Source organism: Lytechinus pictus, chromosome 14 (genome assembly GCF_037042905.1).
Source record: "Lytechinus pictus isolate F3 Inbred chromosome 14, Lp3.0, whole genome shotgun sequence".
Lineage (NCBI taxonomy): Eukaryota > Metazoa > Echinodermata > Echinoidea > Temnopleuroida > Toxopneustidae > Lytechinus > Lytechinus pictus.
The window spans coordinates 22349600-22366983 of NC_087258.1; positions in this window are offsets into that span (position 1 = coordinate 22349600).

Consider the following 17384-nt stretch of genomic DNA (forward strand, 5'->3'; position numbering starts at 1 on the left):
ATTCTGATGTCATTCTGATCGCCTCTGTAAGTTCATTTGATTATATCTGGTTTAAGAGGTACTATTGCATTACGAGAAAAATGAAAAGGATTCAACGTGTATGGCGCTTTACTAATTTGATGTATTTTTTGATACCATAAATGCTTAAAATGATGATACACGTATGGTGTTGTACAAATCATTATCTCTGCAATTTTATGTATTGAAATTGATTTTGTAATGTACACGAGTATGTTTTGAAAAGCCCAATAGATAATGCATAAGTAAATGAATAAGTACTATAATACTGCCACAGCTCATTCCATTATTATAGCATTTCATTTCTTTTATAGGCATGACATGATCAAGTACTTTGAACTCTATTTTCATTTTCATACCTATTTTCGTCGTTTCATGCAAACGAGTTGTCATCGAAATCCATTGTCTGTCGTTGGGAAACTTTTATTTTTATGATGTAAATAATGTAAATAAACCTTTCCATATTCTCGTATACAGTCCACATGCGACACGAGGTGAAAGCACTATTAAGCCTTTAGATATTAACAGGCTACAGATATTAATGTATGTGATTGCCTGGAATTGAAGCTATCAGTGATAGTCACAAACGGGGCAATTTCCTTCTTGTATTGAAAAAAAAGGATATTAATCAGAATTGTTTGTTGATCCTTTATGATCGAAAAATGGATCGATATTCCTGTCCACTTAAACTTGTTTTCATTCGTAGAATACCGCATAAAATACATGTATAGTGTTTTCATTGTTCATTAGGTTTTTCCATGTTGCGGATTAAACTCTTCTCGATATGCATATGTGATTCTTTTTTTGGTACATAATGTATTGGCGACTTTTTGTTAAAATAATGTAAGCCTCGCCTTTTTACATAAATCATGTTGATTGTACAATGGTAACTGTCCATAACATATGGTATCCTTAAATCAAGTCTTAAGAAATTATTGTTTTTTAAGACTAGGCCGTGTGTTTATGACAAGCATGTGGGGGGGGGGGGGTTCTTGTGATATGAAAACAAAATCCCGTTATTCAAATTGATTGTGCGATGAAATGTGTTCATAGCATTAAGTACTACAAATCTAATGATCAAACTAGAGATTAGCTCTGTTTTGGGGGTGGGTTCTTTATAAGACAATGATTTTTTTTTTCCTGATGGTTGGTTGGTGTTGGAGTTAAGTTGGCGCTCTTCAATCTAGTAGATTATCTGCGCCAGGTCTTTTCCGAGTTAGTTGCTTAATTCCCGCTTCAATGTCCTCGGCGTAAGACTAGTCTGACCTGTCAAATAGCGAGGTCCAATACAGTGCGTCCCAGAAAAAACGAAACCGAGATTAAGCGATGATTTATCATAACTTAATCACAAATACAATAGACACATGACCTACCAATGTAAAGCTTAGAATCTCCTCTTTCATCTGATATTACTTAGATTATTCACCATTCACGCATGAGTGAGCGAAAACAATTTGAAGAAAGGATACCAAAAACTCATTTGGCGGGGGGTATCTGAATTTCAAACAGAAAATCACATGCCTAAAAAAGTTCAATATCTGCTCTTTTATTTGATACCTTAATCACAAAAAATGGTCAAGAAGTAAAAAAGTTATGTTCCCTCGAAACAATGCTTGTATTTCCATAATTTCATTAAATAAACGTGTTTTCACCGGTTTCCCACAGAAGCTATCGCATGGTTAACAAAAGACTTCATGCATGGCTGACCGTCAACAAAACGGAGTGTCAAGTGAGTTTGAACGTTAGCCTGCAGAACCTCTTAATTTTGTGAAATTATTGAAATTCAAGCCTTATTTCAAACAACCAGAACTTTGTTATTTCCTGACCATTTTCTGTAATTGAGGTATCAAATTAACGAGCAGATATTGAATTTTTTTTTATGTGGTTTTCTTTTTTAAACCCAGATACAGCCCGCCAAATGACTTTTTGGTATCGCCTCTTCAAATTGTTTTTGGTCACTCATGCGTGAATGAGAAATAATCTAAGTAATTTCAGATGAAAGAGGAGATTCTAAGCTTTACAATGGTAGGTCATTTGTCTATTTTATTTGTGATTAAGTTATGATAAATCATCGATAAATCTCGGTTTCGTTTTTTGTGGGACGCACTGTATAATTATGATTAGTTACCTCCACCATAAAATTGTGCGTTTTTGTACTTCATAGTCATGATAGTATGCAAACTTATAAAAAAAGCTAGTCGAAGCTCAATTTTAGTAGTCTAATGGGGTGTTGCAAAAAACTTGCGATCAATTGCAAGTCAATTTTTGGTCCCTAAATCAATTATGTCTTGCAGTTAATTGCAAATTAGTGATTGATTGTTAATCTGCTCCTTGAAACAAGAAGTTTAATCTGATTTGCTACAGCTAACATTGATCTATCAGTTGAAAAATTGCAACAGAATATTTGCAATTGATCGCAAATATTTTCTTGCAATTATACAATTACGAGGACGTTTAAATGGAAACTGGTCCCACTGCATGCACTTACGGATGCAGAGAGGATGCATGCCATCCGTTGGAAAACGTTATGTTTCCGTTGTGTACTCTTTGCATACGTGTTTCAGACGCTCTATATCCATCGAGCATCCGTCCACTGTGATTTCGTTGTCCGCCCATTTTGTCCATAGTCTGGAGCGGATCAAAACGGATGGAGCCACTCTGAAATTTGCTTGTCCGCTGTATCCTTTATGAATACGTTCTGTGTTCGTCGACCAGTGGGACCAGGCCTTCTATTTGACGAGATATTTATAATTCCATATATATTATTATAAAAACTGTATGACAATACACGTTATAATAATGTAAAGCTATCATGTGAGCTTTGAAGGTTTGCATGGTGGTAAGACTCAACAGTGCAGGTAAGTCCTGAAAAGGAACAACGGTCCCTTTTCAGGACTAATCGTTGTTCCTTTTCAGGACTAATCTACATGGTGTTACCGCAAAACTCTCCATTCAGTATAGCTGTTTTGTATACATGACGAGATATACCATGCATTCGTAAATTCAAGAACAAAATTCGCGATAAAGCATGCAATTTTGAATACATAATGAGACAGACAAAATCGACAGAGCTGCAGGAGAGGGAAAAATCTCGTCAAGTATTTTTATGTCTGTGTTGGTGTTCTTATAAACTTCTGGGGGTCACAAAGAGTTAAAGGTCAAGAAAAATGTTGATTTGAATGAATAGAGAAAAATCAAACTACCATAACGCTGAAAATTTCATCAAAATGGGATGTAAAATAAGGGCCAGTTGAATAAACCTTTGCAATAAAAAAACTCTGATTAAGAAAAATATACATTATGCCGTTTACACTCACCCATTAAAACTTTGCAAAAGATGGTCCAGAGTTTTTGTTTATTTGCCAGAGTTGTTTATGCAAAAAAAAAAAAATAAGCAACAGGCCCCTGTTTGTGCTGGTAACTCCTTGGTTTGACGAACCTGGTCTCTATATAGTGCGAAAGCAACTGGAATAAATTATAGTGTATGTGACTTCCAAGTTGGCTTGCCTAATAAGTGTTTGTTTTTTTGTGTTTTTGTATTTTAGCAGTTGTATATACGTACTTTGTAACAGTATTTCTAAGGAAAGAACGAGTGCATATTGGGTGAACTTACATATTAGTCCTATCGAAGATTAAATGGCATTTTTCCAAACTTACCATGGACCTATCCACGGAGGATTATTATATGGTTACTGGGGGTGCTGAGCATTGTCACAGCACCCCCAGTAACAATAGATGATCCTCCGTGGATAGGTCCATGAAACTTACCACTAAATTTGATTTTATTTTTAATCTTAAAGATTAACTTTAAATCTTGAGGACTTACTTTTTTTCTCAAATGATTGAAAGTAGTTTATTTTGCTTTATATTTAAATCCAGAAAGATTCAATCTAAATACAATATTCAACTGGTCACCGTTAAAGGCGATTTGCCATTTTTATTTTAAATCCTTGGAATTTAGAGTAGAGTGTAGTATATACGGTAGAAGAAGTAAAAGTAGGGCTAGTCTTACTTCTAGTTAGGCAGTTTCCCCAATATGTTAGCTTTGTATAAAGTGTCCGGGATACAACCTTATTTCAATTCAATATTATATCAGGCTTCAAGCTACCAGGGCCTTGGGAGCGATTTTTTTATTAGCAGGGGGTGCTGGTTTAAATTTGAGAGACAAAAAAAAAAGGTTTCCAGTATAAAATGAATAATAATAATGTGTCCATTTATATATAGCGCAGTTACTATGTGCATATTCTCAACTGCGCTTTGATAGTTGGTATCATATTATTACCCCAGTCAATAGGCGATAAAGCGTTCAAGGAATAAATCCTACCGGGTACCCATTCACTTCACCTGGGTCGAGTGCAGCACAATGTGGATATTTTTTTTTGCCGAAGGAAATTACGCCATGGCTGGGATACGAACCCACGACCCTCTGTTTCAAAGTCCGGAGACCAATCCGCTGGGCCACAACGCTCCACACTTCAACGCTCCACAATACTCCAAAATGAAGGTCATTTTGGTCACGAGAAATTTGACAATTAAAAAAAAGAGGTTTTCAATACAAAATGAAGGTGATTTTGGTTACATTTCTGGTATTTAGCATGCCCAAACCTATTTCCAGGGGGTGCTGCATATGGTGAATAACGCATGTGGCATCCCAAATGTAAATCTTAATGCCTTATCACCCTCAGCAAGCACCCCGCTTCCCAGGGCCATGCAAGCTAAAAGCACATATCCATGAATGCCAGAAAGGCTTTTTTCCATTCAGAGCAATCAGAGGATTGTTATTAAATCACATTTGGAAAAGCATATCCAAACTTTCTTCAAAAGAATGATGAACGTCCCCGGGGGGGCCAGTCAAATATATTGCTGTACACATGCGTGACCAAAAAAAAGGAGTGTTTTTCAGTTTTGGACGCGGGCCGCGCGTGCACTCGTTAAGGGTATGGAAAACACAGATTTTCAAGAAAAAGGGTGGCTTTGAAAGACTGGTCAATGGTCAATCGCGGGGTCAAACGTATTTAGGGTATGTTTTTTTTTCCAAAGCTTTTTTTAAGACTAGCCAAGCGTGTTTAGGGTTTTTTTCTCCAAAATTTTTCCCCAGGCTCATATCTGGCGACAACTTTAGGGGGTTATTTTGCACACCTAGAAAAAAACTCGTTTGGGGGGTGTTTGGAAATGATTTGGTCACGCATGTTTACAGTCATATATTTGACTCCCCCCCCCAACGTCACATTGATACAATAGAATTTTCTCAGACATACCTCCATGAAGCCAGACCGTGTAGTCTGCTGGCACAGACCCTGATTGAAACTAATTTGATCAACAAGTGGGTCTCCACGCGAAGGCTAGCACATCCACGCAAAACTTGCTGTTGCAGGGCACAAGGCATTATAGACTGCCCCACTGCACATTCAGACACTTTAATATAACTCGAGTGAAGTGTTTGCACAGCAGACAAGCCATGCAGACCTCCCTACAAGTAGCAAGCATGATCACCCTTGTACAAAAGAGTAGCCTAAATGACAAAGAATTCCGATTTCGCAATACCTGGACAATCCAAATGCAATTTCCCTCTACAGAGTAAATACGATATATAAACATAGGCCAACGATCACATATCTCTAACATGCTAGGATAGAGGGCGTAAGCATCTGAAGTGTACTTCGGACTTCGTGTACTGAGTTTGACCGACCGATCATTCCATTGATTGACTGATTGGATCACACATATGACAGTTGATGGTTCCTGGCAAGAATAAAGAATATTGTTAGGTGCTTGATATATAGTGCATACTGTGTTCCGGTCAGCGCGATAGCTATTTAGGAGCATGCTGGTCAATACTACGGTTATATTCAACGATACACAGTGGACGGAATATAATGACAAAATGACAGGATGTAGTTGCGACACTGTGGACATAGCGGACACAATCGTATGGTTAAGGTAAGTCTCGCTAATTAAGCTATATCTTGACTCAAACAATTATCGATCAGTAACATGAGTATTATACTACTTTTTCTTTCTTATTCTTCTTCTTTTTCTTCCCCTCCGCCTTCTTCTCCTTCTTGGCTCCCCCCCCCCCCCTCATCCTCCTCCCTCTTCTTCTTCTTCTTTTCTTCTTTTTCTCCTCCTACTTCTTCTCCTCATTTTCTTCTTCTTCTTCTTCTCTTTCTTCTTCTTCTTCATTTTCTTTCTCTTAATTCTTCTTCTTCTTTTTCTTCCCCTCCTCCTCCTCATTCTTCTTCTTCGTCTCCTCATTATTCTTCTTTTTCTTCTCCTTCTCCTCATTCTTCCTCTTCTTCTCCTCCTCATTCTCTTCTTTTGAGTTTCAATGGAATGATTTTGAAAGACTCGAAAGCCTTCACCTGTCCCTTATTGCGTGTGCGATTGCATAATGGGGGGTTCCTCATTCAAATCATAGGTAGGCTTAGCACGGATTAGACATTCGGTTCAAATGCGCTTAGCCAGTGAAATAACTCGGACCTCATAATCTCTCTGGAGGTAAGTGGTCTTAATGAGTAATCTATTGTGTACAGAAAGCAAGCTATATACGTATATATGTGCTAGTCTAGTTTTCAAGACCCACTTGTTGATAAAACTTTTAACCAGGGTCTATACTTGACGTTCCTCATGGAGCCTCCTTTTACTATGGCGGCGGATCGAATTTAAAAAAAAGTGGAGGGGAAATAGAATCACAAAGTGAAGGTCCTTTTCACGTCCTTTTCACTGAACTGAAAAAAGGAGAGATGGCTGAAATCCCTCCCCCCCCCTCCCGAGTCCGTGGCCAGGTTCCCGGGCCTTTTTTTTTAGGACAAGTCCCCCCCCAACAAAAGGTTAATTTGAATAAAAAGAGAAAAATCCAACAAGCATATCACTGAAAATTTCATCAAAATCGGATGTAAAATAAGAAAGTTATGACATTTTTAAATTTGGCTTAATTTCACGAAACTGTTACTTGCACATCCTGGTCTGTATGCAAATGAGGGTATTGATGATGTCATCCACTCACTATTTCTTTTGTATTTTATTATATAAAATATGAATTATTCTAATTTTCCCCTTTGTGTCATGTAAAAGAAAGTTTTGTTTCTCTCTGAACATGTGGAATTACCATTGTTTTAACATTTTATGGTTCGGTCAAGTTGTTCCCTAATGTCAAATTTGTAAAAATTGAAATATTGTGTAATTCAAAAAATAAAAAAACATAAGAATTCGTGAGTGAGGGACATCATCGACTCTCTCATTTGCATGTTGCTGACTTGTTTATTATAATTATTATAACTATTTTGTGAAAAATAAGCGATACTTTAAAACCCTTTAAAATGCCATAACTTTCTTATTATACATCCGATTTTGATGACATTTTCAGCATTATGCTCGTCTGATTGTTCTCTATTGATTCAAATCAACATTTTTCTGGGGTGGACTTGACCTTTGATTAGCATCCTGAGAGAGGAACATTATTAGCTCTTTCATTCAACTCGTTTAGATTATCCAGTGTTTTAGATTTGATAATGTCTGATATGCAGTAAAATTTCCCTTTTTGTTCATTTTTCATTCATCACAGTCATCATTTTGGGGTCATAATTATGATGTTCCATAGATCATCCTAAAATGACTCGATTTACATTATTTTTTTTCGTTTTCCCTTTATGATTTCATCATGCTCAAAATTATGGATGTAAATGGTGTATCAAGGCATTGCAATACATTAGGCTCGATATGTGTACTATAATACCTTTAAGTTTCTCCCCCACCCTATACAGATTGTCAAGCAATATATACGCTCTTTGTTTCTGTCCGAAGAGTTCGCTTCTGATGTTTTTATGTAGTAGTGATACTGAGATTTTTTTTATCTATTGTCCTGGGCCAATAATAATATTATGATTATGTTTGCAGCCTTTAGCTCTACATCTTCATGGTTTTCATGGTTCGTGAATATTTACGATGTGTAAATGGCATGACATATATGATACGTGATATGTAGCGTGTAAATTATGTACAAAGTGTGTGCTGGGTGTGTGAGAGGTGAGTGTGGCAGTGGCGTAACAGGCGGGGGGGCAGGGGGGGGGCAAGCTGCCCCCCTGGCGGATTTCACCGGGAAAATAAAAGAAAATGGGAACAAGAAAAAAACGAGGGAGAAAAAAAGGGAAAGGGGAAGGAAAGGGGAAAAGGAAAGGAGGAAAAGGAAAGGGAAAAATGAAAAGAAAACGAAGAAAAAAAATTTTTTAATGGAAAAGGAAGGCAAGCTGGAAAATGTACGAAAGAAGAACATTTGAGAAAGAACAAATCATATCCGAAATAGGCCTATGTCATGCAATAGCACGGTGGGAAATGAATTAAAAGATGACAAAATGGCAAACAATAGCGGGAAACGAAAGTAGAATGTAATTAGTCGAAAGCTTAATTTGAAAACAAAGAAAAGGGACAAAAAAAAGATAACACGACCGGGCTGCCGATGATTGAAATTAAAGAGAGGGAAGAAAGATGGACTGCATACAACATTGTGCTATAAGCTTGCCTAAATTGTATGCAAATAAGCTACCGGGGATTTGCCCCAGACCCAACGCAGTAGGGGCTCTTCATTTATAACCTTCAAATGGCTCTATAACGTCCCCCCCCCCCCCCCCCGTGAAATCACGTTCAATCACTGGCATACAGGCGCGGGGGGGGGGTCTTGGTTCCACACCCAAGAGGAAATAAAAGAAATTATAGGAGACAACGTATAATGAAATGTGTTATTTGCTGAATATAATGGGAAAATCTATCACATAATTAGAATGTAATTTCAATAGGCAATTTTTTTCCCAGCTCTCTTTGCACGCTGGCGACTTTTTACAAATTTTTTCCACATTGCTATGTTTTGCCCCCTCAAAATATTTGGTTCATTACGCAACTGGGTTGAATAAATGTGTTGTGTAAGAGCTATATTTTGTATATGCCCGCGATTTGATTAAAATAACGGCAATCTGCGAGGCTTAAATGGCTTTGATATCAAGAAGTTCCGGGGGCTCCGCCCCGGACCCCAACCGCACATCACTCCGTATGGAAGGGTTGGGACATGGCCCCAAAAATGTCTACAAACAAGAAAAAAAAAGCAAAGGAAAAGTGTAGGATATGATTTTATCTACTGAATATAATGTCAAAAAATAGCTCAAAGTTAGATTCTCATGAAAAGGTGATTTTTTCTCGCTCGCTTCGCTCTCTCGGGACTTATATAAAGCAGCTTTTTAGCACATGGGCTATACTGCGCCCCTAGTTTTTTTTTTACACTTCACGCTACAGCCGCAAAGAATCCTGTTCTCAGTGGCGTACAGACCACCAAAAAAAAAATCTAAAGAGAGAAGAGTGAAATATATTATTCTCTGGATATCATGTCAAAATCTATCACAAAATTGGATTTTGTATTAAAAATGTCAAATTTTTTGCTCGCTCGCTTCGCTCGCTCGCAACTTTTTTTTAAAAGATAAATTCTACCCGATACGCAATATCTGGCCTTCTCAAAATAGTCGCCTCGTTACACCTGTTCATACCATGATATGACCGGGAAATTTTTGGCTCTTGCCCCCCCTGGCCACCGACCCCTGTTACGCCGCTGGAGTGTGGGTGTGCTTGTGGGAGTGTGCGTGTGTGTGTATTACCTATGTGCGTGTGTGTGATGTAAAATGCTAACTGTGTATAGGATGGTACGTCTGAAGGGCAACCCCCCCCCCCCACTCTCTCTCTCTCTCCCTTCCTCTCTCTCACTCTCCATCTATTTCCCTTTGCCTCATTCTCTTCCGCTCATTTTGCACACACAAATTCGAATTCGGGTCCCCAGGTTGATATATGTATATAGATATATATATATATATACAATATATATATATATATATATATATATATATATATATATATATATATATATATATATGTATATATATGTACATACATATACATATATATATGATATACATATATATATATATATATATTATATTTATATGTATATATACAATTTTAGGTGTCATATAAACCAAATAATGAATGTTTATGAGTGCAATGGACAGAATACTTCATGAGGTGAAAGATGAAATGATCCAATCAACGAGGCGTAGCCGAGTTGAATGGATCATTATTTCACCTTTCACTGAATGAAGTATTCTGTCCATTGCACGAATGAAAAAAATTCATTATTTGGTTTATATGACACCTAGAAAATGGTATATATACATATACATATAATATATATTTATATTATATATATATATTATATGTATATGTATATATATATATATATATAAATTTATGAATTTCGATGCAAAACATTCTCATGCAGTGCGAGTTTGGTATGTTGATTATTACGTCATTAAAACATGCGCACTGCTGGTGCCTGCAGCTGCAGACTCGGTGCGTGCGTGCAATGGACAAAATCGTATGGATCCAAAATTGCACGGTTAATGACGTCATTGCAATGTGGGCTGAATGAACGATATCAAACAACCAATCAAATCACAAGGATCTATCTAGGTGTCATATAAATAAAATACAAAAATATATATATATATTTTGTGAAAGAAATGGATGAAGAGAACAATGGCTGACAATTTTCATTTTCATTTGATTAAAAAAAAAGGAATGCACTGTATGCGAAGGTAGAATATGCAAATGCCTTATAACCCTAAAGGCCCGGGGGTGGATTCCGCCCCCCTCCCTCAAAAATTTTCACGATAAATCCGCCGCGCTAAACTTTTCAACCGCGCCGCTCGCTGACTGTTTACTTTCAAATCTCGCACAACTTTTGAGACCAAATTTGCGATGCTCGGGTACGCAGTTACGAAATTATGCAACATTATGTAAGTGCATGTCAGACCCAAAACTGCTCAAAAACGTGGATCCATTTACAAATCCAATGCAAATTGTGTATTTAGCCAAAATTTATAAATGTATCATTATTTCGACTTACCTGTACTGATTAAACTTAATTAATTTTGTTTTGTTTGTGATCAGAATTAACTCTGCAGCAATGTCCATCGAAAAAACAATTAAAAACAAAAAGTCGAAAAAACAAGGAAATACATAATAAATTTAAAAAATAATAAAATACATAAGAAAAAAATTGCGATACCAAATTTGTTTTAAGTACATCAGGATCCTACAAAAAGTCTGTGAATATAAAATGAGCAGTTTTGAGGCAGTATGATAGTTGATTAGAGGAAATGTTTTATTTCATGAAAAAAATTAGCATAATTAAGTCATTAAATGAAAAATCTTATCATTCCAAATAAATTAACCATACGGCCTTGTAAATTATATCGCACACTACCCCTGTGCAAATTTTCGCGGTGCTCGCGCGATTGAAGGCCAAGATATCCGGAATCCCCCCCCCCCCCCCGGCTGTGAGATGGGTCCAAATAACCCGGCAATTTCAGAATGAGTTCTGCCGTAGCTTTCAACAAATAGGCTACCTTTAGAACGGATGAAGCATTACCTGATTTTTTAATACCTCATTATAAACGGTAACAAAAACACCATTAGTGTGCAGATTGAGTGATTGGGCCCATGGACCTTACCCCCCCCCAAAAAAAAAAAAAAATAATAATAATAATTATAATAATAATAATAAAATAAATAAATAAATAAAAAAATCATGACCAAGAAAAAAAAGTAGAAAGGGAAAGGGAAAAGGTGAATTGATATCTTTTCTAAACATTACGTCAAAATATATCACAAAATTATTTTTTAGATTAAAAAGTTCATAAATTTTACTTTCTCGAAACTTTTAATAAAATTGTCGCAAACACTATCTTTGGCCCCCTCAAAATTGGTGGCTCATTGCGCTATTGAGAAAAAATGTATCTATTTCTATATATTTATACATGTATATACACAAGCACTTGAAACAATATTGTTGGATAATGGTCCCATGTTTCAAAAGCTAGGCATAAGTTTATTTTCTTAATGGCGGGAACATATCAGATAGCATTGTATGTCAAGCCGGATAAGATTGTCTTATAGCATCAAACAAAATAGCCGGTAGAAATATGTGTATCATTACTGCAAAAGGAAGACGAAATATATAACTCATTTCTTCTTCCGCTTTCTTTTTTTTTGTGTTGGCCTTTTGTCTGTTTCTTTGCTGTAGATTGTTTGTCTTTCTTAATATAGTTATTATCATCTCCTTAGACGCTTTCATCGTTTGTTTCTTGGCAAAGCTGAAAAATGAATTTTGGCCACTTTTATATCGGATACAGACACTCTCGGCACATTTTCCGGTTAAACGAAATATAGAAAAAAGCGCATGTATAACGATGATAAAAATGAGAATGATGATGATAAAGATTATATTAATTATGAAGAAATAATGATGATGATAATGATGATGATGAAGATAATGATGGTGATGATGATGATGAAGATAATGATGGTGATGATGATGATGACGTCGACGATGATGATGGTGTTGGTGGTGGCTATGGTGACGATGGTTATGGTGATGATAGTTATGGTGATGACGATGAAGATGATGATGATGATGGTGTTGGTGGTGCTAGTGATGGTGGTGGTGGTTATGATGATGATAATGATGGCGGAGGCAATGAAGAAGAAGTGAACGAAGAAGAGTGGAGACTTTAGAAAACATCCTTTTAAATATTATATGTACATAGTAAGGTATGACAATGTGTCCTTTCAATCCAAAACGAATTCCAGTCAGTCATGATTTTACATTAAAAAACCTAATAACTTTATTTTTTTTCAAATTGTCGAGAAATTACACTTTAGCGTTCACTTTTACATCAATAAATATACAATACAGTCGATGTATTCATTCATTTATTTGTCTACTATTGTCGGAGAAAGATACCGAACAATAAACAACCATTAAACAGGCCATTACTGGTTACAAAAAACTAAATCCATCATGAACCGCGCTAATATGATATTGAAACCCACTCTATACTGACTCTCTAAGCGAAACTGAAACTTGCTATTTACGCAAGGCGAGATAAACCTCTTAAGATGTAAATCTCTCATTTCCCCCAAAAAAGGTTTATAATAAATATGATTTGAGCTAATTGAAAAATACTAGAAAGAGGCATATCAATACCAACGCACTGGCACCAACACTCGATCACTAACACACACATACATCCACATCCACACTCACTGGCAAACATTCCTCCTCCCCCCCCCCCCCCTCAATAAAAAAAGTCCACGTCCAAGAAAAAAAGAACGAGAAAAGAAAGAAAATAAAAGGAAAAGAGTGTTTTTATGTGTTAGAGATTTCGCTTGCTCGCATCGCTCGTTCGGACTTTTGAGCAATTTTTTCACAGATGCCTTGTCACTTTGCTCCCCCAAATTCGCCACTGACTACACCCACACTCACACACGCACTCGTTTTTATTCACACCTGGGGCTCGTAACACAAAGCTAAGCAATGATCGTAGGACATTTTTCTACGATTGATTCCATTGACTACAATGTACAATGAATTGTAAAAATCAAACTTACGATCAATTGCTAACCTTTGTGTTACAGGCCCCTGGTGGATGTTTCACAAAGCTATTTCTAAGTTAAGAGCAACTTTACGAACGACTGGTGATACTTTCTTGTAGTAAATGATACACACACACACACACACCAGATTTTCCTTCCTGTTGAATAGGAAAGGGTCACTAGTCGTTGGTAAAGACGCTCTTAAAGTCCACCCCGACAAAAAGTTGATTTGAATAAAAAGAGAAAAATAAAACGAGCATAACACTAACCATCAAAATCGGATGTAAAATAAGAAGGCCATGACGTTTCAAAGTTTTGCTAAATTTCACGAAAACAGTTAATATGCAAATCCCGGTCAGCGTGCAAATTAGGGGACTGATGACATCACCCACTCACTATTTTTTTTGTTTATGAAATGTAAAATATTTTTATTTTCTTATCATTTTCATGTGAAAATACCATTGTTTTAACATTTTGTGGTTCAATCAAAAGGGTCCTATTGTCAAATCTGTAATATATGAATATGAAATATTATATAATTCAAACAAAAAATAAAAGAAAGAGTTAGTGAGGGACATCATAATAGGCTCTCTCATTTGCATAACACTGAGTTGTGCATATAACAGTTTGATGAAAAATACGCAAAACTTTAAAATTTCATGTATTCCTGATTTTACATCCCATTGTTATGAAATTTTCAGCGTCATGCTTGTCTGATTATTCTCTGTTGATTTAAATCAACCCTTTTTCAGGAGTAGACTTGACCTTTAACGTACAAACAACTTTATGTAACACTCACCAGTATTTGAAGTCAGTGCAGTAGGTTATTACTCCGTACCTCCCAACTTCCTGGGCCCCGTCTTACAAAGAGTTATAATTAATCCAATCAATCGTAACTCTATGGAAATCCATCAGAGTCATAATTTGTTCTACAGGAAATTTGCAAAATGTCAATTGGAAACAAAGGAGAACACACCAAATTGTCAAGAAAGCAATGAATTTATGGATATACATTCATATCTAGAAATTTTTTGAACAAACATGCATTCTATATGTTGACTTTGCTGGCTTTCCATAGTTGCGATTGATCGGATCAATCGCAACTTTTTGTAAGACGGGCCCCTGGTATTCCTTATATACTGATTAAAAGAAGATTGGAAAGAAACATTACAATGATTTAGCACCTTGTTATCATCACAATATCTGCTCGTAAATCAAATTAGATGGCGAATTGTCTTTCAATAACGATGGTATCGTACGTGGTTGAAATGGGTGCTTTGAAGTGAAGAACTTGGCAGTTATGTGTTAGGGGGCACAAAGGACCATGATCCACCATCTAGAACGGATGAAAACAAAAGGAGAGAAAGTAATTAGACCATGGACCTACTAGACCCCCTTAGAAATAACAATATACAAACTACTTTTCTATTGGGATTTACAAACTACTTTTCTATTGGGACTTTTATATCGGTCGCTACACTCTCTCACACTGTCCCTTCACTGCATCGTATATTTGGAATACAAGGGTGAAAATGGCAATGTTCTTTTGCTCGGACGCTACGTTACATCGCACACAACGCCGTTTTGTTGTATGTTATATGCAGCTAAATTCTTACCAGTGAAAGCAAGATTATGAACGGCATTCAATGTCCTATTTTACAATGTGAATTGATTTAAACTCTTTAGTTGCACTTGGGGACAACTGACATTTTAAGCAAATTTGACTGTAATTATGTGTCTTTTAAAAAGGTGCTACGGATTACAAGTTCTGTTTTACATTAGTTTTCCTTTATTATTACACCTTTTTGTATATCCATGTATTCATATATGCAATTTCCTTGTTCTTCATATTTAATTTATATTGTATCACAATCATTTATTCAATCATTATAGCACGTTTAGTGTTCGTACTACATTATATCTTATCGAATGTTATCATGGTTATATATTTTGTGAGACATGAAACTGAATCTGAGGGTATCTTGCTCGGTCGCAACTAGACAGAAGTATTGATAATAACGATAATGATAATGATAATAATAATAATGATAATCATAATAATAATAATAATAATAATCTTAATAACAATAATAATCATAATTAATAGTGGTAGTATTAGTAGCAGTAGAAGTAGTAGTAGTAGTAGTAGTAGTAGTAGTAGTAGTAGTAGTAGTAGTAGTAGAAGAAGAAGAAGAAGAAGAAGTAGTAGTAGTAGTAGTGGTAGTAGTATGATAATGATAATTATAATTATAATGAGATCAACAATGATAACAGGGATAATATTAATAAATACAACAATAATGAAAACAACAATGATAATAAGGAAAACAATAAGGAGAACAATAATAATACCAAGAAGGGAATCCAAAGAGGTCCGTAGTTATTATTTTTAAACTAATTCAGGCGATAATTGAGGATCCAAATCCTGTTTGAGCAAATTTGAGAGCACAAACGCAATATCTATTTTAGGAATAAAGCAGCAGCTTATAATGTTCCTTTTGTATCGCACACCAACTCTTCAACTTTGAAGTTACCCCCAAAAAGTCATCAAAAAATGAAGTAAAGGTAAACACGAAAGAATGCATCACTCTATGTGCAATGGTAATACAAACATAAAATGCATTATCAGAGTAAATTATTAATAGATGAAATAATTCAATCATCACGCATCAATATTTGATAGTCAATATGGTCTGATTCGTTTACAATGTTTCACCATGAGATGAATGTTGTGGTAGCTGTGCTTTTACAAGGCCCGTTGGCTTTGTTTTTGCAGTTCCCATTTTGATTGTAATGTCTACCTTTGTTTATAAATAATTTATTATGTTTGTATAGTGAGGTAGGCCTACTTTTTAGATTCAGAATTAAATACTGATGCAAATTGAATTAAATAGAGCAGTTAGGCAGTATGTTGTGACAGTTTGTAGGTGCAGAAATGCGTCGACTGTTAAAAAAATCACTGACACTGACTCACCACACACCCGCACCCTCACCTCCCCCCCCCCCCATTCAGACACACACACACACATATCATTCTCTTCCACCAGGGACATGAGAGGGAGTCTCCCTCTCACGTCCCTGCTTCCACATACTTAAGAAAATATGAAACCATTGTTGATCAAGGTAAACGATGTATTAATGTGTCCATAATTTGTTGTAATTTGCTCTATCAAGAATAATCGTTTATATTTTTTTTTCTGTTTCACCAGACTTTATCGGTCATCATCTGTCTATTGCTATCCCCCATTCCTTTATTCCCTTACATCACATACATTAATCATTATGTAATGATTAATCATTATTTTTATATTGTAAGACATCCTAATGTGATTGGTCCATATCCCTGAAGCATATTTACTTTGTTCTTATTACCATCAGCTTAATTCAAACATTTGTATTGTGATATAAAGGGAACTTATAACCTTGTGCAAAATTTGAAGAATGAATTTAGGGCCTGCATAGTAGATCAAGCAGTTAAGCAATATGTACATATTCTCCTTGTGTAAATGTACTCGAGCTCTTAAAAACAAAAATATAGCTCCTATACAGACCGTATGATTTGGGATGACCTCAGCCTATATTCATTTATTTACGATACCAAAAATCTATTGCGAATGTGGTGAGTTACGGTATAAGTGAAAAAAAAATCACCTTGGAAAAGAAGATTGTTCATTATCATTTTCCTATTGGTTGCCAAATGTATGGGGTTTTAATTGGTAACCATGCCATCTTGTATATTTCAATGAGCAGTTTTGAATCTCTATATCTATATTATATATATCAAAGTAGCACATTTCATGGCTATAACAGTATCGGTTTATAATCCAAGCGGACATGCTCTCCAGCCTTTGGTGAATGTTTGGTTTCCGTATCCAAAATAATGCCCAGACAGG